Raw genomic sequence first — 24,941 nt, forward strand, 5'->3', positions numbered from 1 at the left:
GCAGAAGCAGTCCCGGTTCCTGGACTTCTTTCTGCACTCCTTTTTTTTTTTTTTTTTTTTTTTTGGCATCAAGTGGACCATTCTCCCCTAGGTGATCACTTCTCTGGCTCATTTCCATTAGATAGAGAAGGAAAGAAAGAAATTTTATGCAAAAACTGTTCTTTATAGATTCAGAGTCTTGCCTGATAGATGCCATTGGATGTGTCTCATTTTCCTGTTTATCTGCAGGTGAAATTCCTCACTGTCTCCTGAGCAGGATTGACAAAAGACATGCAAAGGTGTACCTTACCATACATGAAGAAATGAGCTCAGGACCTTTTAGGGCTTCTATTCAGCTTGTCACAATTCAATCCCATTTTCCTGAATGGCTTGTTTAACTTTCGGAGAGTATCAGATGTACTGTGGTGTAAATAATATTTGAACAAGAGGGAGATTATTAAGTTGCCAACTAGAAAGGCGTTTTGAAGATACCCCATTATGCTGTTTAAACACCCCTCGCATTAGTGCGCTTGGAAAACTCTTCATATTAAGTAATCATTCTAAAACAACATGCACAGTTCAGCAGGAGGCACCCCATTCCAGCTTGACATTTAGCACTTTAAAAACTTTAAAGACTCCAGACGGCCTTATCAACTCACAGACAGGGGCACTAAATGTCAGGTGGGTTACTTCTGCCTGGAAACCACAGGCTAGAGCTGGGGATGAGCATAGGCTCCAGTTAAGTGCTTAAAGTATTAAGAAAATCTGAAAACAAAGTGCACACCATTAGTCAAATTGGTGCTGGCTTTTGATGATCTACAGTGTGTACTTGCGGCTTGGTCTTTGTCAAAAGTGTTTTAAAAGCGAGGTGGAGTGAGGGTAGAGGCAGAGAATGACATGTTTATAATTCTTCTGCAGAATACAATAGAATAAGAAGGGCCTATTAATGAGCCTGGGCCAATGAGCTTTCCAAACATCTGATTTTCCTCTTAAACATAATTAGCCACCAGAAGGGAAAATAACAAGGGCTCCAATGTGAAGAAATTGCTGGCATGTATTCATCAGACAATCAGAAAGTGCAAATAAAAAGGATGAGAAAGTAGCTCTTTTTTTCACATTTAAAACTACAGAAGACAATCTTTGATCTCCTGAAAGAATAATGGATGAAAATGTAATTATTTTTGTCTTCAACTAACTTAGAAGTTTATTTCGATGGAAGAGAAAATAACGTTGCATCGGGTAAGGTATGGTGCTTTCCAAAGCACTATCTGCAGGTGTCTTCATAAGAGCACCAGGAACTGGGTACAACTGTGTCCATTTTACAGATTAGAAAATAGAGTTGCCAGGTCAGTGCCCTGGTGCTCTGCATGCCCTTGGAATGCATGATTTCAAGCCTGCTTCTTGGGCTTCTGCTAGTTAAGTACAAAGGAGAATTAAACGCAGGCCACCTGACTCCTGGTAGATATGCAAGAATTCAAAACCAGACCAAGACAAACACCCCAGACATTTTCTGCCGGTACTCTTTCTCTTGGTAATCGAAGAGTATGGATGCCCCGCTCATTCTGCCTACCACACGGGAAAGAGGATCGCTCTTTATGCCTTCATGCTAATCTCAAGTCAAAGTTCTGGAGTCAGAGAACGTTTGCTTAATCCCTACGGGCTTGAGGTGGATGGCACTGACCCTCAGTTTCTCCTTTGAGAAAGAGGACAAGCACTGACCTGTATGCATTATCATGAAGATACATTATGCTAAAGCTGTAAAATGCCTGATACACGCTAGGAGTCTAATAAAGAATTGTTTCTCCTCAGTGTCATGTTGGGGATGGCCTCAGGACAAGCAATGATGCTCGGTTGTCTTTGGTTCACCTGTAGTCTGGGACAGAGAGACCCACGAAGGTAGTGCTTGGTTTCCTTGTGCCCTAAACACCATCATTAAGGGGAAACCCATCTCTTGTTGAGATGGAGCAATCACACAATCATGCCACATCCCCTACATTCTGACTGGATACCCCACGCATGCAGACCCTATGCAGTGCGGGTTGAGTGCCATAGGAAACAGATTCCCATGATCCCTCTGTAACGCTGTATGTCCACCCCAGTGAGATAATGTGAGGATTTCATTCCTAAGTGTATCCCTATATCCCAAATAATCAGACTTCACTGAATGTATTATACTTAAGTTTTATCCCTGATTGGCGAGCTTCACGTTTCTAACTCATTTCTAATGAGTTTGCCTGGCATCTTTCAGTTTTCCTTTCAAGACACACTGTTATAGAGGTACACACTATTATAGAAGTATTTTATTAATGGCCTAACCCAGAGTAGCCCCATTTTGACCATGAATTCAACAAATATTTATTGAGCACCTACTATGTAGGTAGCAGATATTCTGCTAGGTATTCAGAATAAAATTACGAACAAGACAGTCTGCAGCTCCTGTTTTGCTAGGACTTGCTTGCATTTTAGAGTGAACAACAAAAAGACAAATAGTCTCTGATCTTCTATGAAGAAAAAAATACAGAGTCGAGAGAGGACTAGTTAAGATTCAATGAGCAGTAAATGCATCTCTGAGGGAGACATTCAAGCGGAAACCCAACAAAACTCCCCTTTCAGGGGAGGACTCAGCAGAGGATACACATCAAAACTTCCCTTTTAAACCCAACTTGAGTCTAATATCCTAAACAGATGACTTCTGACATAGTGCCCAGCAAGGACTTAACTGTTATTCAATTCTTTTACACACACACCCACACACACACACACACACACACACACACACTTTTAGGTACATGTCATTTCTCCGTTAAGTTGTGAATTGATGTATCTCTGAGATGATATTTTATAACCCGAGATAAATGTCAGTTAGGGCTCAGGACTGCTGAACATCAAATCTCTCCAAACAGCCATTTCTGGAAAACATAAATCACCCCATTTGCTGTGGTGATGGATGTTAACATGGCAAGAGTTTACTCTTTACCTCATGCTCAATAATCTACAGCAGCTTCTTCACTGCCTTTACATTTTCTGTAACTCCAGGCAGGTTTTTGAGACTCTGGAAAGTCCCTAAATCATTGAGATGTTCCTTCCTTGCTTAGGAGTGATTTGTCAAGGATTTCCCTCAAATGGCTGGGCCAGGAGAATAGGACCCTTCCAGCTCTACATGGTTCTGAAAAGGAAGCCCGGAAACCAAACTTCCCAAAGCTCTTTGTCCTCAGTTAGATTCCATCTGGCTAGACAGGCTATGTTGGGAAAAGAGTGTCTTACAGATAAGACCACTGAGCCAAATCCTACAAGCAGAGCTTTCCACCAGGAGCTGTGCTGGGGGATTAGGCGGATATTTTTCTATCAAGTCAGTGAGTGAAGGAAAGAGCCAATAAAAATTATATTACTAGGGCGTCTTCTTGTCTTCTTGCTATTAGTCCATTTATTCCATGGAAATTGTTACCTTTAGGGTGATTATGCACACACACTGACATAATGATGACCACACCTACTTATGAAACATTATCGCCTTGTATCCATGCTTTGAAAAGACCAGCCAAATTTGTGGAGGGCCCTTGTGTACAGAGAAACTGTTGTCTTTGGGAATTTTTAGATTACTTGCCTTTCCCACAGGGAAAAGAGAAGCTTGTCTTCTGTGCTTTGACATTGTATGAAAGAAAAAGATACAGCTAATTTTATTGCAATATTAGATTATCTGAGGATTGTTTATTTTCCATTGCTTCTCCAATAAGTCAAAAAAGATCTGGAATCCTGGTTTGCATTGAGTGTGTCCATTTTCAATTCCTAGACTCTCTGTAGTCTGTGACTGGTGTCTTTGCAGATGTTTGCATGGGGAACGGTTGGTGTATTTTACCCTAAATGGACTTGGGACATTCCAAAAAAGGATTGAGATCTTTCCCAGGACTGTTTGAGTATTCGGCACATGTGACGTAATCAATGGCCTGCGCATTTGATTTGTTCTTCAGCTCTCTCAGGCCCCAAAATACCAATTCCCTGTCTTGCAAAACACAGCCAAGCTTTCGTGGGCTTGTCTTGGTGCCATATCTAAGACTGGAATCAGGTTTGACATTTAATATAAAGTTTAAGTCACCATAACCACTATAGAATGACTAAGGCCATTAAAACTTGAACCAGGACTTTGGTCACCACAAAGAGCAGATAGGATTTTAGGTTTTTTTTTTTTTTTTTTTTTTTTCAGACAACAATCTACTAGCATGGTAATTGGAACACGGTTTATTTGGCTAGAGGTGGAATAGCACTGACTCATCTCTTGCAACATAAAAACTCTGAGGTTTGGGGGGGCCAGCCACAGGGAACCCGACATTTGGTGGCTTTTCAATTCTGAGGTCACATCTGCTTAAACCTCACAGGCAGGTAAAACTCCACAGCTTCACTGATTTCAGGTTGCCACAGGCTTACATGGTAGCAAGCATTCATTGGAGGGAGGGTTGGCCTTTGAGGAGCCTGACACAGCCTGAAGTTTAGAGCCTTAGGAATCGTCCTCCTTTCTCTGGATCTCAGCAGCCTCATCTGTCAATTCTAGATGATAAAACCCTTGCCAAACAGGAAGGTTGTGATTATTAGATCAAATGCTTTTATACCTTTCCTTTCTTTCCTCCATTTGGAAAGAAGTAGCTTGGAAGGAAATAAAAAAAAAAAATCTTCTAGGGTTTAGAAAACAGAAACAGATGGATTCCCTAGAAGGTGTTACTAAATCACACTTCAGTATTAAACATATACATATATTTATATGTATCATATATTTATATGTATAAGTGTATATCATGTATTATAAATTACTACATGTTACATGTAACATATTTACATGTGTAGATATCTATATTGTATATTACATATTACATATATAACTTTGCTCCCAGTTTCTCCTTGACTCCCCACAGTGCTCCCACAGTATGGATACTATAATCATCACATTTTACAGATGAAAAACTTGAGGTTCAAATAAATTCATCAACTTGCCAGAAGTCTTACCTCTGACCACGACTGGATCCATGATTAGTCTAATTTCCAAGTTTACATTCTTTCTATAGATCCAAATTCTAAGTGATGAAAGCAGATTGTATATTCTGATCAAAATCTAAGAAAGAAGCAGTCAGACAGCACAAATCGGTGGTTCTCAAGTATCACCGAATCTAAGAGAAACACGGGTTGCTTGTTAAACGAAGAGCCTCACAATGCAGCCCCAGAGATTTCTGACTCAGCAATTGGAAGGTAGGGCCAGGGAATCTGCATTTTATCAAGCGCCATTTCCCCGCTTCCCCAAGGGTGTTGAATGTAAGTGGTCCAAGGTACATAGTTTAAGTAACAGGAGTGGGGACACTGTTTATTAATGTCTCTCTTCATCCTACTTCCAGGACACAAAAACAGGATGTGCCAAAGCAACAGATTGCTCTGTGGGAATGGTGTTGGTCTAAGACAAGACAGGAGGCCTAGGGCTGGGTCATCTGTGCCTGAGAACTCATGACTCACAGGTGCTGCTGGAGGTCAGGGGTCATCTCTGCCCGCCACAGCCATTGTGCTGGGGGAGTAATTTCTACAGCAAAAATAGTAACTTAGAGCTATAAATAACTAGTAACATACAATCGATACCCAGCAACGAAATGCTGGAGGAAACCAGATTCGGTCTTTCTTGAACTTCATAGATTTTAGGATTTTTCTTTTTTTCTAGAAAACTTTGGAAGAATGTTGATTCACTTGAAGTCTGGAAGCTCTGATCATGAACAACATCCTGTTCATTACAGGAAATCAGGAGCAATGCTGACTTCTTATCTGGATCAAAAATATCGTGGGACCTGCCTGAAGGTGAGCCTTCCACTGATCTACCTACACTCACCTGGGAAGCCCCAGACCATTCTCTCAGAAGGAATGGTTTAAATCACAGGTGCCAATGGCCCACTTATTCCTGGAGGAGCTAATGGCAGGCTCTTAAGATGCTGTTCCTCAAACTTTGGCTGCATTAGAATCCCCTGGAAGTTTGTTCAAACACAGACTGCTGTCCCCTCCCCAAACTTAGACCTAATAGGTCTGGAATAGGACCCAGGAATTTGCGATTCTCACAGTCTCCTCAGGGATGTTGATGTTACTGCTCTGGGAACAATACTCAGAAAACTATTGCCTTAGCATTAATTCCATACCAAAATCAAGACCTCAAAACTCCCACAGATGGGAAGAAATACCAGTCCTTGGCCTCGGTTTACCCTGGGAAGAAAAGGCTTACCCAGTTAACTTCTGTTAACTACATTTCTAGAAAAGAAGTAGAAGACTTCCTGGTAATGTTTCAAAGTATGCTCAGATGAGGATAGAAAATAAGTGTCTGAATAAATGAAAGGAATTAGCTTCCTAAAGGAGCTCATTTGTGTCACTGTCTGTCACTGTAGAGGTTCAGGAGATACATGGGAGACTTGTCTCTGTTCCATACGCAGTTGCCAGAACAACCATGAAAGACTTGCACCTCTTTAATCCAAACTCGAGGAGGTCTCAATGAGACAATGCCCATGTTGGAACCCAGTTGTGTCTTCTCCAGTCTCCAGATATATATTATTTTACATATGCCAGTGTTTTAAAAACACAACATATGCTTGATTTTGATAAGTCTTTCATATTTTCTGAGTATACAGTTAGGTTAATGGATCCATAGGCTTTAGGGACCTCTTCTTCATTTTGTGATTGAGTGGCTTCTGTGGCTATTTATAGGTTGTCAGGACTCTGGGGCTTCTTACAAAGAATGGTATGAACTTCTTCCATCACCTGGGTCAGTTCCTTAAACAACAAATAGGTAAAATAGTGTTTTTTGAATAACAAAAATTCCACCAGGTAAATTTTAAAGATGTAATTGGCTTTATTGAATGATGATTCATGAATCAGGCAGCAGCCCATCCAGCAATAGAAATGAGCTCCAAAGGGCTACAGAAAAGGATAGCTTTTCAAAGACAGGACAAGGAAGTCATAAATGAAGAAAAAAAGGATTGTTTTAGGTGAGGTCACCTTCTTTTCAGGGACAAAGGGTCAATTAAGGGGGATTACCTCATCTTTCTTTGGGGCAAGAAAAGGGCCTATTTGGCAGATTACCTCATTGGTGCTGACCAGAATATTCCAGACTGACTGGTTAAGATTATATTCCTGGGGAAGGCTGAAACTGTAATTAGGTTAGGTATTAAGTTTTAGTGGGCTTAGCACAAGTGACTCCATTATAAGCCTGCTTCTTAACAGATTTGAAGATTTTGAAATCCAGATTTAAAAGAAAACTGTTTGGTTACTGATATGTTGGAAGTAAAAATGTTTCCTACCCAAGACTGGGTGATGGGCAGCTGGTTGGGGCCCTGGCATAATAAAAATTTTATTTTTATATAAAATAAATGCAAATGCTGTCCTTTCACTTGAGGAAAGTAGTATAAAAACCAGGTTTGGAACTGTGACCAGACATTCTATAGAAAGATTGTCGGGGATCCCTGGGTGGCTCAGCAGTTTAGCGCCTGCCTTCGGCCCAGGGCCTGATCCTGGAGTCCTGGGATCGAGTCCCACGTCGGGCTCCCGGTATGGAGCCTGCTTCTCCCTGTGCCTGTGTCTCTGCCTCTCTCTCTCTCTCTCTCTCTGTCTATCATGAATAAATAAATAAGATCTCTTTAAAAAAAAAAAAAGATTGTCATGTCAATACTTCAGATTGTATTGTACTTGGGAGAAACTTAGCATGTCTGACTGCATGTTGCTTCTATTTCCCTTGCTGCTGTGACTCATACCTTAGAAACTTCTACTTAACCCTGCACATAGACATGTTACAGCTTAATTTGTAAAAACTGCTTTTTACCCCAAATCTACCTCACCCAAGATGATAAGGAATCACACATTCCTGTATGTGTATGTAGCACATACAGAAATGACTGTGCTATGTTTAAAATTTATAGGAATGACATGACCAGATTTTTATATGCAAAGATCATTTGACCAAGGACAGAGAAGTTACTTGAACTTCCTTGATGTCTACAGATGTCCATCACCTTTTGACTCCAATTCCTTCCTGTTTCCCCCACTTCTAACATAAAAGTAGCTCGAATCTCATGCTCAGGGAGATGGTTTTTTGGGACAATAATCTGCCATCTCCTTGGCTTGCTGGCTTTTAGAATATGTCCCTTTCCCAGCATCTTGCCTCTCTACCTACTGGCCTGTCATGCAGTGAGCAGAACTAACTTGGACTCAATTACAATATCTGTGAAATGTCATGCAGTGGCCATCAGCGGAGCAGATGGCCCTATTGTTTGACAACTATGTTGACATCACATTACCTATGCACTTGTAGCTATTTGGGCAAATTTCAGAAGCTGGAAAGTAAAAAAAGTTAAGGCTGCCATTCTTGATCTCATAATGTAAAGCCCTATCCCCATGGAAGACAGAGACCCATGAACATTATGCATTAGGAAAATACTGTCTTAATTTGCAAACAGATCCTATTGTTACTTAGAATTAATATTTGTGCTTAAGAGGCAAGGGTATGCAAGTATATTTGTTCCAATAGTTTAATAGTTGGGATTCCTTCATTTGCAAGTGAAGGAGAACGGAATTTGCCACCCCTAAATGTGTCTCTTTGGCACAAAGATTATTTTAGGCTGATTATTTATAAGAAAGAGCTTACGTAGGAAAACTCTGAAAACTCAAATACCTTTCTGTAAGAGACACTTACATTTATAAGGGAAATCTCCATTTGTTAAGAATGTCTCCTTCTCTGTACAAGAAGAGAAGGAGGACCCTAACCTCCAAAAACTCTTATCAATGAAGAAGGCACTGACTTAAATCTGCATGACAACCTTACCCTTGGTTGGTTACCTACCTTGGTCTCCTCACCCCCACCCAACATCTTCATTTGTCTTTATCTGGAGATGCTATTTAAGGTGGTGGCTTGTGCCATTTTGGAGTTACTCAGTTTTCCTTGAGTCTGTCCCATGTATACAGGTGTTATGCATGTTATTAAACTTCTGTTTTTCTTCTATTGATCTGCTTTTTATTACAGGAGTCTCAGCCAAGAATCTAGAAGGGTAGAGGGAAAATTATTTCTCCTCCTTCGCACAAGTGACAGAAACCATTCTTCCCCATATTTGAGGCTGGATTAACAAAAATAAAGAGAAGGGAGAAAATGTATTATGTCATGTTACGTTATAAGTCAGAATTATTCTGGCTTCATATACAACTTGCTCCAGAGCTCAGAGAAAGTCATCACATGGTATTTCCCTCTCCATTTCTTGGCCCTACTTTCACTAGTGGGAGTGCTAAGTAATCCTCTGATTGCAGTGGTTGAATCACTTTTTTATGTTTTTTTATGTTTTTTTTTTATTAGAGTTCGATTTGCCAACATATAGCATAACACCCAGTGGTCAACCCATCAAGTGCCCCTCTCAGTGCCCGTCACTCAGTCACCCCAACCCCCCACCCACCTCCCTTTCCACTACCCCTTGTTCATTTCCCAAAGTTAGGAGTCTCTCATGTTCTGTCACCCTCACTGATATTTCCCACTCATTTTCCCCCCTTTCCCTTTTATTCCCTTTCACTATTTTTTATATTCCCCAAATGAATGAGACCATATAATGTTTGTCCTTCTCCAAATGCCTTACTTCACTCAGCATAATACCCTCCAGTTCCATCCACGTTGAAGCAAATGGTGGGTATTTGTCATTTCTAATGGCTGAGTAATATTCCATTGTATACATAAACCACATCTTCTTTATCCATTAATCTTTCGATGGACACTGAGGCTCCTTCCACAGTTTGGCTGTTGTGAGATGTCCACCTCTTAACCAACCACCAGGGCCTGGGGAGCTAAGTTACATGAGTGAGCAGAGGTGAATTACAAAGTGAAAGTAAGAGCCATCTCTGGAAAAAGAGAAATGAATAGAGAAATGAAAACAGAGTAGTTACTGTAAGTGGATAACAATAGAAGATCAGAAAGAATGAAGACATGAGGAGAGCCCAATGGGGACTGGATTTGAGGAACCAAAAATACCCTAGTACACTGAGAAAGCCTCCATTCCACTGATGTTACTATGGACTGGAATTTTCAGCCTTTGGCAAATCTGAGTTATTTTTTTCTTAAAATTGCATTGTTGTATGGAGTAGTTAAAACATGAAGGTCACATTTCATGTGGCATTACCTTTGCAAAATTAAGATCAGCTTAGTAAATTTGCTTCTGTCTTATGCAGTGAGATAACTTGCTTTGTTTCCTTAAGGAATATAAAATTTGTGTTAGGCTTCCTTGGTTACAGCTCTAGTCATGAGATGCTACACTTACTTAGCTTTGTGACCTTAATTAAGTCATTAAAACTTTTTGGGCCTCAGATTGTTTTCCTGTAAAATGAAGAAGTTGGTTAAATAATCTAAAAGCCTCCTTCTAAATAAATAAATGTAGCAGGAATCCCAGCTTCAGCCTAAATTGTGTCTTCCCTTGCGATTGAGACATGACTAGTCACATCTGGGAAACTACAGAAACCAAGCCTTGGAGAATTCTAAAAGAAGAAGTAGCTGATAGAATCAGCCAGAGTCATCATCGCTATAGCCTCGTTCCTCTCAGACCCCAACTTCCAGTGACTTATTTGAGAATCCTTCACAAACAGAGAACTGTAAATAAAACTCAGAAGAAATGTCTACTACATTGCTGTAAAACTGCATAACTTAAAGGGGAAGGGAGTCTTTCTTCATCCTTACCATATAACACCATGCACCTTGGCACATTGAAGGCTCTAGAACATCTACTCCAACTAAATGTACAAATGAACAAACAAAAATCTTTTACATTGGAAACTTGTGAGCAGCCCCTACCAACTCTCAAAAATCTTAAGATCTGAACTTCTGGTTAAATACGATGGATTAAAAATACACATTTTAATTCTGCTCCTTCTTGAAACACTGGAATGACAGAAAGGAATTTTCTAAAGACCCACGAGAGAGAGAGGGAGAGAGAGAGAGAGAGGATAACAACTGATTTTTGCAAGCTAAAAAGTAAAAGAAAGACTAGTAACTGACTTAGAAGGTCAAAGAACATTGAACCCTGAGTTCCTACTGAGGAAAGACAGAACTATAATCACACTGAAGAAGCCCCAAGGCTCAGATAATGATGGCACCAGGTATCTCTGGGAGTGATATGAAGGTGAAACTAAAATACCAATTGGTTCAAAGTATTTAAACCACAAATTCAGATCCTTTCCCTCACTCCATGCAGCTGAGTGACTATCCATTTTCCAGTCTGGTACAATACTGGAAGCTGTTCTCTGAATGGGATAAACAGTTGAGGGCGTGCCAATATGGCGGAGAGTTGGGGTACTCTACTGAACGTTGAAACTCCAGCAAGGCAGGCAACAGACTTGCCATCCACAGGAGAATGGAATCTGACTTGGCCACAGATCCTGTCCACGTTCAGACAGGTCCTCCCAGGGATGACCATGGAGGACAAGCACCCCCTCCCATGTCCATAAGGCACATCATCAGTACTTTCATCTCCAAGCTTACACATGAGCAGAAAACCCAAGATCACCAGACAACTGAGTCCAGTCCATTCAAAACACAAATTGTATATTCATTTGTGAATACATCTGTTTTTTTGTCCCCACAGCAGAGCATAAGCTCCAAGAAAACAGGAACCAGGACAATGTATACTGGAGTAGCATAGAGCTGCTTAATAATAGATACTTGATATATTTGAACAAATGAATGAATGGATACATGGATGGATAGATGGATGGATGGATGGATGGATGGATGGATGGATGGATAGGTGAATGAATGAATAAGGACTGAATTCCAAAAGAAACAATATGGCAGGAGCTGAAGGGTAAAAAGAAATGGCCAACTAATTTCCATGTGCTTGGGGGACTCCTCGAAATATTTATTGGAGAGAGCATTTCTCAAGGTAGATTGAAGGTTTAATGTGAGAAAGTGGGAGCAAGAACATAAATTGAGTGATACTGATATTCATGAGGCTTCGTTTGCATATCATATATATACATTAGCTTTGAGTGTTAATGATAATTGGTTGACTTCAATAGCATTATTTATTGGGTATCTGGGTGGCTCAGTCAGTTAAGCATCTGACTCGATTTCAGTTCAAGTCATGATCTGAGGGTTGTGACCCCAAAGCCCAGCTCAGGCTCCATGCTGCACATGGATCCTGCTTAGGTGTCTCTCTCTCTCTTTTTCTCTCTCCCCCTGCCCTCCCCCTTCTGCTTGTGTGTGTTTGCCCTCTCTCTAAAAAACAAACAAACAAACAAACAAAAAACCTGATTTAAAAAAATAAATTTTTAAAAAGTAGCATTATATTTTGAAATTTTTCTATGCATCAGGTTCTTGGCAAAGCAGTTTTGCATACATTGTCCTAATAAAATCTTACAATGGCCCTGTGAAATATGTATTGTTTCCATTTTATAGACCAGGAAACTGAGGTAAAGAAATGCTAAGTAATTTTCCAAGTTAGCTCAATAATCAGTAAAAACTTTGCAATTCAAACCCCATCATCTGACTCCAGAACTCTTTCTGCACCCCTTCTCTCTGTCCTGCCATAAAAAGTCCTTTCTACCTAATCTAATGTGCACATCTTCCCATCAAGTGGTCTCTGAACACATGATTATTGCTTAGCATTCTCTTTCATTCCCTGGATATAGCGTAATTTATTAAATTCTAATAGACCTTCAGTATTACATAGTGAGTCTTTTTTTTTTTTTAAAGATTTTACTTATTTTATTTGAGAGAGACACACGAGTGAGGGGAGGAGCAGAGGGAGAGGGAGAAGCAGGCTTCCTGCTGAGAGCCCAATGTGGTGTTCAGTCCCACGACCCTGAGATCATAACCTGAACCAAAGTCAGACACTTAACCGACTAAGCCACCCAGGCCCCTCCTAGTGAGTCCTTTAAAAAAAATGCTATAAATAATACTACATGGTACAGCCTGACACAGAGAAATGCATGATTCTCTAATTATTTCCTTAGGATAAAATTCTGGAAGTGTCTTCCTTCAAAGACTAACCATGTTTAAGGCTTTGAGAGGTACTGCCAACATGTCCTGGGGAAAGTTTATACATATGTAGATTCTTCTTGGCAGCAGCGTATGGCATGCCTGTCTTACCACCCTCTTGCCAACACTAGGGATTAAAATCCTTCTCAGTCCTTCACAGTCTGATACATCAAAAATGGTGTCAACTCTGATTAGATTACAAAAATTTTTAGAAAAAACGATAAAAAATTTAATTTGTATTCCATTGATGACAATGATATTTAAAGCATTCAATATATGTGTATTGGATTTCTCTATTTTTTGAGAACTGTTTTTTTTAAAGATTTTATTTATTTATTCATGAGAGACACACACAGAGTGAGAGAGGCAGAGACACAGGCAAAGGGAGAAGCAGACTCCATACAGGGAGCCCAACGTGGGACTCCATCCCGGGACTCCAGGATCACCCTGGGACGAAGGCAGGTGCTAAACCACTGAGCCACCCAGGGATTTTTTTGAGAATTGTTGTACATATCCTCTGACCATTTGTTCCTTGGAAGATTTATCTTATCCTTGCTAATTGGTATTAACTCTTCACATAATAAAAATGCCATTTACTTATATGTACAAAATGTTATCTCTGTTTGGTGTTTCTCTCTGAAGTTTCCTTTTTAACTCAAAGAATTTCTGTACTTTATAAGTCCTTTTTCCTGAAAGTGATAAAAAAGAAAATTAAAGATTGTATTTGAGAAAGAGAGAGAGCATGTGGGGGAGGGGCAGAGGGGGAGAGAGGAGCAGACTCCCTGCTGAGCAGGTGTGGTGGAGGGGGGCTCAATCCCAGGACCCCAGGATCAGGGATCATGACCTGAGCTAAAGGCAGATGCTTAACCAACTGAACCACCCAGGCACCCCCCAATAAGGTGATAAATTTATTCTCCTCTGGTTCGGATACAAAGAGCAATGTTGAGCTTGAGAGAAATGTTTTGTCAATGACAGAGCGGTATGAGCTTTCTGGAATCTGGGTGGGGATGTAGGTAGAGGAGAGACATTGTAGGGTCAGGGGTTCATCTCTGTTGGAAAGACAGGAAAGACATCAGAATCTGTGTAACTGAAGGTAAGGAGGGAAACAGAGAGAGAGAGAGAGAGAGAGAGATAAGAGGATGTCAGACCTCATTAAAGCTTTTTATCTACCTGGCAAGAAACTGAAGCAACGACTTAAAATGCAAGGTCCCAAAGGAAAAAAAAAAAAATTAGACATGATAGTTTTCTTAACTGTATTTTTTTTTTTAATTTGACCAATATAGAGGCTGTTTCTTTAAAAGAATCTTTAAAAGAACACTTCCTCTTTCTGTGGGCCCTCTGTACTGCTTGGTCTGTTTATAAATTTACATGTGACCCCATGGCAGAAACAAATGAGAGCAGGCCCTATATACATGGTCCCATTTGATAGTCAGAAAGTTTAATGTCAAGAGTTAATTGCCAGCTCCAGGTGCAAAACCACAAAAATCATTTGGATCAACCCATTTCAGCAACCCTAAACAACCCATTTCAGCTTTTTTTTTTGTTATGTTTTCTTAAACTTAAGATTTTGCAGTGAAAACACATGCACACAAGAGGTTTAGAACTGACCCATATATAGAATGAACTATGTGCCATTTACTAAGTAACCACAGATAATATAAAGGTGTAACTATACCCTACTTATTAACTCTGGAGAATGAATAGAGAAAGGCCCAACCTAGACTGGCACCACGTTCTTTTCTTATGTCAACATCCAGTGGGTCTGCCTTGGTGTCTATCCACAGTAGTCTAGTCCCGCTCTTGACCTGAGTCCCATCTCATGGTCCCTTCCTTTAATCTCAGGTAATATGTTCATTGCAGAGTTCTTTGTTCCTGTGACTAAAATTCAGCCTTAAAATCTAAACATATGTTATTGAACTCAGTGTCCACCAACAGGGTGAATAATCTTTCTATTTGCTACTAAAATGCAGCACTTTGGGAGATTTCCGTTATTTCAAGGCAAATGCACACTGCCTCCACAAAAAATGCAGCCTTCTTTGTACTAAATAATGGGAGGAGTCTTGACATTGTCCTGATTTGAGAAGGAAAGATTTCACATTTTCGTCTAATCCTCTTCCCAGTAATACTAAAGTTATTTAGTTGGTTATGTCCCAAGCTCTATTATTACAAGCCCCCTCCCTCCCCAGCTTCCCTAGCTTTGGGAGCAAGAGGCTGTTGGCCTGCTATTCGCCAGACTTTACTGTCAAATGGTAAAGCACCCCTCTGTTGTGGCCATATGCACAACTTTATGTGACAGTTACCTATTTTACTCGGTATACAGATTCCTAACTTGTCAAGGTGATAAATTAGAGCCCAAATTACTTTTATAAGACCCAAAACAGGGGCACCTGAGTGGCTCAGTGGTTGAGTGTCTGCCTTTGGCTCAGGTCATGATCCCAGGGTCCTGGGATCGAATCCCGCCTCAGGCTCCCTGCAAGGAGCCTGCTTCTCCCTCTGCCTGTGTCTCTGCCTCTCTCTGTGTGTGTCTTAGATAAATAAATAAATAAATAAATAAATAAATAAATAAATAAATAAATACCAAAGTATTCAGACAAAAGAATGTGTAGATGTGAACAATCGTCTGATCGCCTCGGCTCCTGTGAAGCCTTGAACTTTCTTATTATATTAGTTGGTGCAATAGGGAGGCTCAGTACAACATTGCAACAAGTCTATCAGACATTCTCCAGACTCAGGCACAGGAGGGGATGGGAGTTTAGGGACAGAAATGCTAAGTGTGAAGTCAGACACATGAAATATATGTGGAGTCTGGACGGAAGTGGTGAACCGAAGGAGGACAGATAGGAGGTCAGGAAGAGTGTTCACAGTTAGAAAGCATTTCCAGAAGAATGGATTGGTATATTGCACAATATTTTATGGACCTAATCAGTTTCTTAATTATGTTCTGGTAGACTGTTTCAAGTTAAGACTACAGGAAAAAGTGGGAGACTTTTTATAAAATGAATCAATGAGAAAATTAGATTAACTTCACTAGAACTCAGTTTACAGTTATGAGTAAATGTGGGGGGACATATTTGCTCCATAAAGTAAAAGCATGTAAGGACCTGGATTCCATCTGAAATTAGATTTTAATCCAGAGATGCCAGGTTATGAAAATCCAAGGCAGGGCAGATTTTAATCCACTTGTAACTTTTTTTATGATCTGTGATTTATTACTGACTTTGACATTGATGCCGACACTTGGCTCCTTCGCCTACAAGCACGCTTTTGTTTCTTCCGTGCAAACAAAATCTCTGTTTTGCTCAATGTCTTGTAAAGTGGTCAGGTCCTTCAGCAGAGGCTGAATTCTTCTTCATCCTCAAAGGTAAAGTTGACCTGTCTTAATAAGTCAAGTGACACTAAAATGCTTCCAAACAGTGACTCCTGATGGGACGTCTCCTAAAGGGTACCTGAGAACAGACTACAGCAAGACCCTGCTGGGGGTGTTTGTGATGCCTGAACTAGGGAGCCACTGCAACCATGGGCTGCCCAGCCCAAGGACCTGGACAACACATGAAAGACACAGAATTAGTGAAGGCATCTGAGTGCATGATGGCAGTGTGACTTTAACTTACATGAAAGAGAGAAATAGGCCTTATAATTTAAGATGCTTTTCATTGGACTATTACTTTCAGCTGCAAGCATTATTCTGCTATAGGTAGTGTATAGTTTAGACACTGTCAGTGTATAGACTCTTCATCCGTTTTCCATCTTCATTTGCAACAGAAAAAAATCTTCAAATTTATCCCACAACACAATGAGATTTTTCAGTGATTTAATCAATAATAATGGAATATGTAGTTCTGTGCCTATTTCTATTTGAATTCACTCAGTTTTAGAAGAGTGAAATTTATTCTCTTCTGCATCTCAAGCCTATAACTGAAATTTTAATTTCATGTGTAGCTGTTGTTAGAAGTTCATGTTTAGAAATTGTTAGCATATTGTGATCCAGTATTGCTAATTGAGCTCATTGAGCTTATTAAAAACTATTAGCAAGACATAAGCAACGTTTAATATACTCATCATAAAATTAAGAGCCATTGCATCAATGAGATTTCCTAATTGGCCAAAAGGATTCTTATTTGGAATTTATACTCTTTCCTTTCTGTGAACAACCAGTGATGGGTATCCCTGTGTGGCTAAACAGTTTAGCGCCTGCCTTCGGCCCAGGGTGTGATCCTGGAATCCTAGGATCGAGTTCCACATCAGGCTCCCTGCATGGAGCCTGCTTCTCCCTCTGCTGTGTCTCTCTGCTTCTCTCTCTCTCTCTCTCTCCCTGTGTGTGTCTCTCTCATGAATAAATAAATAAAATTAAAAAAAAAAAAAAACAGTGAACTTCCATACTAGGTATCAGGATGATCCAGATGAAATTATCAATTTTACAGGTTAAAAATCATTGAAAATCTTCAATTTCATAAGATTCCACCTATGAAATTTAAAACTTATCCACTGTCCACATCTTTACAAATTACTTCGAAAATTCTTAAGTATAAAGACTATGCCTATGCCTCATTAAAACTGATCATTTCTAGGCCATTAATTAACAATTTTATAAGATGGTATCAATAAATGACTAGGTAAGCTCATTTCATGAAGTTTTTCTCAAAGCCAATATTTCTGTGGATTTTTTTTTTTTTTTTTTTGCTGACATTCTTTTGGATCTGTCAAAATGAAAGCTACATTTTTTAGCTTCCACTTATGTTTTAAAACCAATATGAACTTTGACAAACCTCAAAACATTTCCTGTTGCATATGCCACATGGTTTACAATGTAATAATTCCCTCATATTTGCCTCATATATGTCATAGAGTGACTAAAATATAATATCTGCACCCTTCACCCTCAAACAACTGAATTATAAAGATGTCTCATTATCTCAGCCTTTCAGTAAGCTCATCATGGGTGTTGCTTGCTCATTCTCAGATTCTTCTCTGAACTGTATACTCAGATAAGGACTTTAGTTATCTTTTCATTAGAGACTGAACAAAGTTTAATAATTCTTCCCGAGGTGTCAGGTTTCTCCCTCATCTGTGAAGATACAACTTCTATGTTGCTTTTAGGAGCATTTAAATCACCAGACTCCAATTTGGAGGTGTAATACTCCAGTAAATAGTAAGCTCTGTGAGGTTAGTTATTGTGAGTTATTGTTCACCATTGTGCACACAGAACCTAATACAGGATCTGCCTCAGTGTAGATATTCACTAAATATTCATTAAAAATCAAAACAGAAATGAAGCTTTTCTATGGCTCTGCTGGTCAAGGCTACTCATTTTCTTCGTATAGACCTGAACCATGTGAAATGGTCATTTCTGTAGACCAAGAACCAAACGTTGGCAACTTGATATAGTTCAACCTAACAAGGAATGGAGGCCCAGAAAGTTTAAGGTTTAAGTTTAAGTTATAAATTGGCAATGCTGAAATTAAGGTATGTGCTCTTTCCACCTAGCCTTATTTAATCAAGAAAGAAGAGTCCACACTGTTGCTATGGTAACAGCATGGTTGATCATCTGTGTCCTATTTGTAGCATATATGCTAGTGAGTAACTTGTCATCATGAGAAGCCAACAGTCCACACCCCTCTGAACAGACTGCTTGACTTCCAGGAAGGTGCCAGTCTCACTCCCTTTCCTCCACCTGGCTGCATGCCAGGGGCACTACCCCCGACCTGAGTGTGGCAGAGACAGCAGCTGGCTGTGAAATGCTGTCTGCAGTGTCACTGCTGACATGCCTAGAATTATAGATACCTTAGGGGTCACCCTAAGGAAGAGGAAATTGAACCTGGAGAGATGAAACAATGTGCTCAGGGGCATGCAATAGGCTCAAGTTCGCACAGCTTGCTTGCCCAAGGGTAGCAACACCAGCAGATGGCACATTTTGCTGAGGAGCTCAGATTCTTCACAAATTTTCCAGGGTATGGGTTTTACACCCTACAAACCTAGAGACAGCTGACTCAGTGACCCTTCTGGTTAGCAGGATCTGCCTGTTTCAGAACCAACCTGCCTGTGGCTTTCTTCTGACTGAGGTGCTCTCTCCGGCAGACTCCCCCTTGGCTCCAGCCAACTTCGTTTAGGGAGGAGAACCCACCCTGAGGAAGTGTTGCCTCAATAATCAGAGTGCCTCACTCCAATATTTTGAGTTCTCTCTCTTTCTCTCTCACTCTCTTTTAAATTTTATTTATTTGAGAGAGAGCGAAAGCATGAGCAGGGGGAGTAACAGAGGAAGAGGGAGAAGTAGACTCCCTGCTGAGCAGGAAGCCAGTCTTGGGGATGGATCCCAGGACCCTGAGATCATGACCTGAGCTGAAGGCAGAGACTTAACTGACTGAGCCTCCCCGGCACCCCTTGAGCAGTTTTGTTGGTTTGTCCTGCACCTCAAGCTCCTGTGGATCTCCTATGGGTCTCCTGGTTCCTGTGCTTCAGGTTTGGGTCTCCCACCTCATTCTGCTGTCTGAGATGCATCCACAGGCTGTTTTCCAACTTCTTTTCCTGATTCAAGTCCTTTGTCTTTGCCCCCATTCTGACTTAGTATCTTCCTCTAACCCCCACCTCCATACCTACAGAACCCTTCAAGCTTTGTTTTGAATTTCCTGTCCCTATGGACATAGGACAACCTAAACTCCAGGGAAACACAGCTTTGCCACTCACAGGAGTGCCTTTCTTTAGAATTCATCTTGATTTCTCCTCCTCATAAGGAGAGTTGTAATTTCAGCCGCACACACATGGTGAAAACATGGGGGTGTTTGAGGATTACTAATAGTGGTTGTGCTTACATTACAGTCTCCAGTTTGTGAAGCACTTATCACACCTATACAAAAGCATTCAGAATGTCCTAGAAGTCTAGAGTCAGAAGGATCTTCCAAGGTCTACTTGCTAATGCTGGCTGGAGTGTAGACCAGTAGTGGGTTTGAGATCATTTGGAAAAAATTCAATTTATGGACTCCATTCAGAAAATCTGAATCAGTGGCTCTGTATATTATAAGAACCTGTTCTTCTCATACCCCATGTGGTTTTGATGAATATCAGGTTTAGAGACCACAGATACACTCTATCTTCATCTCCGAAGGATGGTTGGGTAGCTTCCAATTAAGCATCACCTATGTAAGAAAACTTCCTGTTACAAAAGGCCATATCCACTCTGTTGAGTGCCTGTCATTGTTGGGAAGTTTGTCTGAACTTTTACCTATCAGATTATCAACACAATTCAAATAAGATTCAATAATCTGACATTCCAGAGTTCTCAGTCATACCTTGGAGAATCTCAACAAATGCCAATAATCCCTCTCTTGGTGAAAAATCATATTTTTTTCAATTTGGGAAATTTTAATATTGTAACTGATCAAAGGACAACAGGTTCCTAATTGCATTATTTGTATCCTTCAGGAAAGCTCACAATGGTTAGAAATGGGAAGGGAGGAAATGTTTTTGAGACTCATGTTTTTGTTCCTCCTTCTCTTCCTGCCTGAAGACATGGAGGTCCTGACAAGTCAGTGTTTTCCTAACAAAATAGAGTGACTACGGTTCCAGAACCAAAGCCCAGTTGGCTTCATCATAAACAAATGCTCAAGTGGATGCATTTCCCACAGTTTCTGGAGCCATCCTGGAGGAAGGCCCTCAGGTGAGTGCCATCTAAGTTGGTGATCACAGTGCCAGAGGAAGTTCTCAAAAACCTGCTTTCCATAGCAGAAGGCATTGAGACTGGCCAACCTTTTTGAGTCATTGTGGGGCTTTATTTATAGAAACAAAGGGGAAAGAATTGGAAAATACACAAATAAACAAATGAATGTACAATAAACTTCTCCTATTAAGGTTTCAGTGGAATGGTTGCCATGAAATTATACTAATGAGGAACAGATACTGAAACAAACCTTCCATCTTACAGAACGTGTCAATCTGCTGTAGCAAGGCTAATCATTCCCCAGGTGCCCACAACCTCTTATCTATCTGCAGACTGCATTAACCCTCTGAGTCACCCTAGGACATTCCCATCCCCATGTCTCAGGAAGCACTGTTATCATCTTCAGAGACCCTCAACCCACCAATATAAATGACCTGGCCCAGTCCCTGAAATCTGGAATGAACCCTATAAAAGGGGGAGGGCCCACCTTACCAGAGCAAACAGGTGACTTTTAGTGAACACTTAATGTCACAAAACATAGCTAAAATCCAGCATTTCCATTATGTGTCTGATAATAGGAATCACCCAGGGTGCTTGTTAAAAACATTAATTCACACACTCTATCCCCCCAAAACTACTAAAGCAGATTTTTCGAGGGACAAGCCCTCTGCTCTGCAGACCAGAAGAACCAGCATTACCTGGAAATTTGTTAGTAACACACCCTAAGGCTCAATCTCAAAATGGCTGTGCCAGAGTCTACACCTGAATCCCAGGTGATACTCATGTGTATATAAGTTTGAGAAGTGCTACTGTCAACCAGTTCTTGAATGCTGAGGTTTGTGTCCCTGGCCTCATGTTAGAATCACTTGTTGCTTCATTTGGCTGTTTGCTGGTTTGATAGTGATACAATGACCAGGTCGGGGTAGCAACTGGACAGATTTGTTGTTGTTTTATTTAAGTTACACTAATGTGCTGCCCCTATTAGGCAACCACTCATTAGGGAAAGCTAAATAGGAAAGAACAGTACTCCAACTGGTTGCATGACAGAGGGTCCGCCAGCTTGAACAGCTCGGTTACTCCAGCTCCTACCTAAACCTTCACACTCAATTAACTCATCTCCTATGTACTGTACATGTGTTCCATAGAAGACAGACACAGGTACTATAGGGTACGCAGATGCACAACATTCAAAACTTAGAATTCATCAAGGAGCAATGCAATGCACATAGTTTATCAGACAGAAAGGGTTCTGGGCAAGTTCAAATTTGCACACATACATACACACGTACACACGCACACACTTTTTTCTACAGGGAGCAAAAGAGTTTCAGGGAGAATCTTGTTTAATCATAAATTAAATGATGTATAGGATCTAGGCAGGTGGAGATGGGGAAAAGCTTTCTCGGCACATTGACTAAATATAAAAACAATTAGCCAAGAACAGCCAAGTATTTTTCAGCTTCAAACCCCTGTGAGGCTTTCTTTATATCACTGAAGATATAGATACCGACACATACACATGCACATAAATACATATATGCATACACCATCACATGCATACTTAAAAAGCTTAAAATGTAAAAGGGATGGGGCGCCTGGATGGCTCAGTGGGTTAAGCATCTGTCTTCAGCTCAGACTACGATCTCAAGGTCCTGGGATAGAGCCCTGCATCGGGCTCAGCAGGGAGCCTGCTTCTCCTTATGCTGCTCCCTCTGCTTATACTCTCTCTCAAATAAATAAATAAAATATAAGTGAATGAATAAATATAAATAAAAGAAAAGAAAATGTAAAAGGGAAATATAGATAAGAGTGTTTACTTGTCTCTCCAGGACAATAAGAAATGGTGTTCTTTTAGGCTTTACTGTCTGAGCCTATTTTCCTCTTCTCAGTGAACTTGAATGCCACTGAGCTGTCAACCCTCTACCCTTATCACCCCAGCAGAATGGCCAGCAGTGGCCTGGCACTTACAAACTGCACTAGACAAACTTGTTCCTTCCTAGTGATTTCTAGAGAGAAGACCAGAATCTACATAGAGCTAAATGTATTTACTTAAGATACCAAGGTTTGGGCTGAACACATAAGATTTGCCTTGTCAGGTGACCTTGAGAGAAGGCGCAATTTAAACAAGTACCCTCAAGGAAAAGAAAAAAGTTCGGAGAGCCAAGAATCTCTTGAAACTCTGTGCACACTGCAACCCCAGACATGAGTGAAAACAGAGAAACCAGCTTCATTACCAGACACAGGAACTTGAGGATCACTTCTAGTCCTTCAAAGGCAGTTTCTAAAAAGTGGTCTGTACTGAAGCCCTCGGGTTTCCTGTGCCCATTGGAATCAGCAAGGCCAAGGAGTTTCAAAAGCAGGAACTTTTTCAAAAAAAAAGTTTTAAGTAGGTCACTCCGTGTACCAGACCTTGAGTAATTTTGGCTGCTGGCCGGTGCCAGAGCTCACACCACTATGCATTTGATCCGAATCAGGTTACCTTTTTGTTCTGTCAGTGAAACTCTGGCAAGGGTCCATCCACAAACACAGACAGAGACACCACCCAAGTTCTCCATGAGGGCCATCTATACCCACCAACCAAGAAACTATCACAATGGTCTAAATGACCAGGTTTCCAACCCAATCCTCAGTAACTATACACATTCTCTTTAAATATTTCAGATTAGAGGGGGGCCTTGGTGGCTCAGTCAGTTAAGCATCTGACTCTTGATTTCGGCTCAGGTCATCTTCTCAAGGTTGTGAGATGGAGACCCACGTCAGTTCCATGGTCAGCACAGAGTCTACTTGGAATTCTCTCTCTCTCCCTCTCTTTTACCTCTCCTCACTTACTCTCTAAAAAAATAAATAAAATCTTTTTAAAAAGCCATTAAATATTTCAGTTTAGATTATAAAGACAGCTCAGAGTTCTTCCCTGAATCTCTCTTCCCTGTCTCCTCATACATCATTGTATACCAGGTTCAGTTAAACAATGGTAATGAGGTAGGGATGATGCAGGTGAACCTGATCACTTGTCTTCCTGAAGAGGGTGATACCCATCTCTTCCCATCAAGAGTTAGCACTACCTCTAGTTAGTTCATCCTACATTTACTATAATCCAACCTTCTGATTTACTTAACTATAAGTATCGATCCATCCAAACCATTCAATATTTATTGAGTACTTCTTAAACTTCGGGCACTGTTTCTCTACAGGGAAAGCTTGAGGGAAAGCTAGCTGAAGAGCTCCAATAAAACAAAGTCTTGGTAACAGGGTGTCCTTTGCAGGTAGCAACTCAGAATCAAAATGGAGAAACAGACTGCAGATCCTGCCAGCATCCTAAGTCATAATTTGGCTCCATTTTATTGGACTTATTAATGCAGAACATCAGACATAATGACATTCAAATGGTCATACCAAAATATATGCAACAGCAAGTAAACATGGGTTAGAGATTATTTGCCAGTTTGGATACTACCTGCCTCATTGCCTCTATATTAGAAAATAGAAACTTGACCATAATTCAAAGTTTAAAAGCTTCTGGACTTTGGGGTAAAAAATACCTTTATGCTATCCAAAAAGTATGTATTTCATCTTTACTACTAAACCATCTTCATCCTTTCCCTGCATGGCATCATTCATCCTCATTGTTGGCATAACAGATGTAACTGACCTGCTTGCTTTGGAGGTGCTCAGAGGACAAGCTGTGAGCACCGTATAAACCACATATTTAAGTGAGAATGGGAAGGAATGAACACATTCGCTAAGACCAGGGCTTGTGTCCTGTTTAGGATTTGCAAATTCCCCATAAGAAAGAAGCGATTTTAGTGCTAAAGGTTCTTTTACATTAACCTTTATTCTCTATACCTAAAACGTACTGTCACCGTAAAGCATTATTTGTTTTCAGTGTTAAAAAAAACATAGTACTTGCCAATAAATGGTGACTACAAGGGTACAAAATCGCCTTTCAATAAAAAATTCTTACCTTGTACGTTTTCTAAACATGTTGGAGTCTTGGTTATTTGTTTTGGAGGGCATCTTGAATGCAGCTGAAGCAAAGCCAAAAAACTACAAAGCACAGGCAAAAGATGGGGAAGCTAAGGAGAGGGAGATAAACTTAAAATGAGAGATGTGCCTGACCTCCCTCCCTGCTTCAGGGAAATTTTTTGATTATCTTTCAATGACGTCTCTTCTCCAGCTTCTCAGACTAACTCACGGCTGACTTTTCCTATTTGCCAATTACCTACCGATCATTTCAGCTCCCAAGTGTCCTAAAAGAAGAGGGGGGGCCAGATCCCAACTGGGCTTCTCTGGTTATGTTAGCTA

General features: G+C 40.5%; 1 long non-coding RNA gene across 1 annotated transcript in view; it reads right to left on the minus strand.

The window, feature by feature from the left end:
• Positions 1-24,723, minus strand: part of LOC111091390 — a 59,610-nt gene extending 34,887 nt beyond the window's left edge. The window contains exon 1 of the long non-coding RNA XR_005355233.1: positions 24,601-24,723. This is a non-coding gene — a long non-coding RNA (uncharacterized LOC111091390). The remainder of the gene's footprint in view (positions 1-24,600) is intronic.
• Positions 24,724-24,941: the final 218 nt, after the last annotated feature.

Source organism: Canis lupus, chromosome 2 (assembly GCF_011100685.1).
Source record: "Canis lupus familiaris isolate Mischka breed German Shepherd chromosome 2, alternate assembly UU_Cfam_GSD_1.0, whole genome shotgun sequence".
Lineage (NCBI taxonomy): Eukaryota > Metazoa > Chordata > Mammalia > Carnivora > Canidae > Canis > Canis lupus.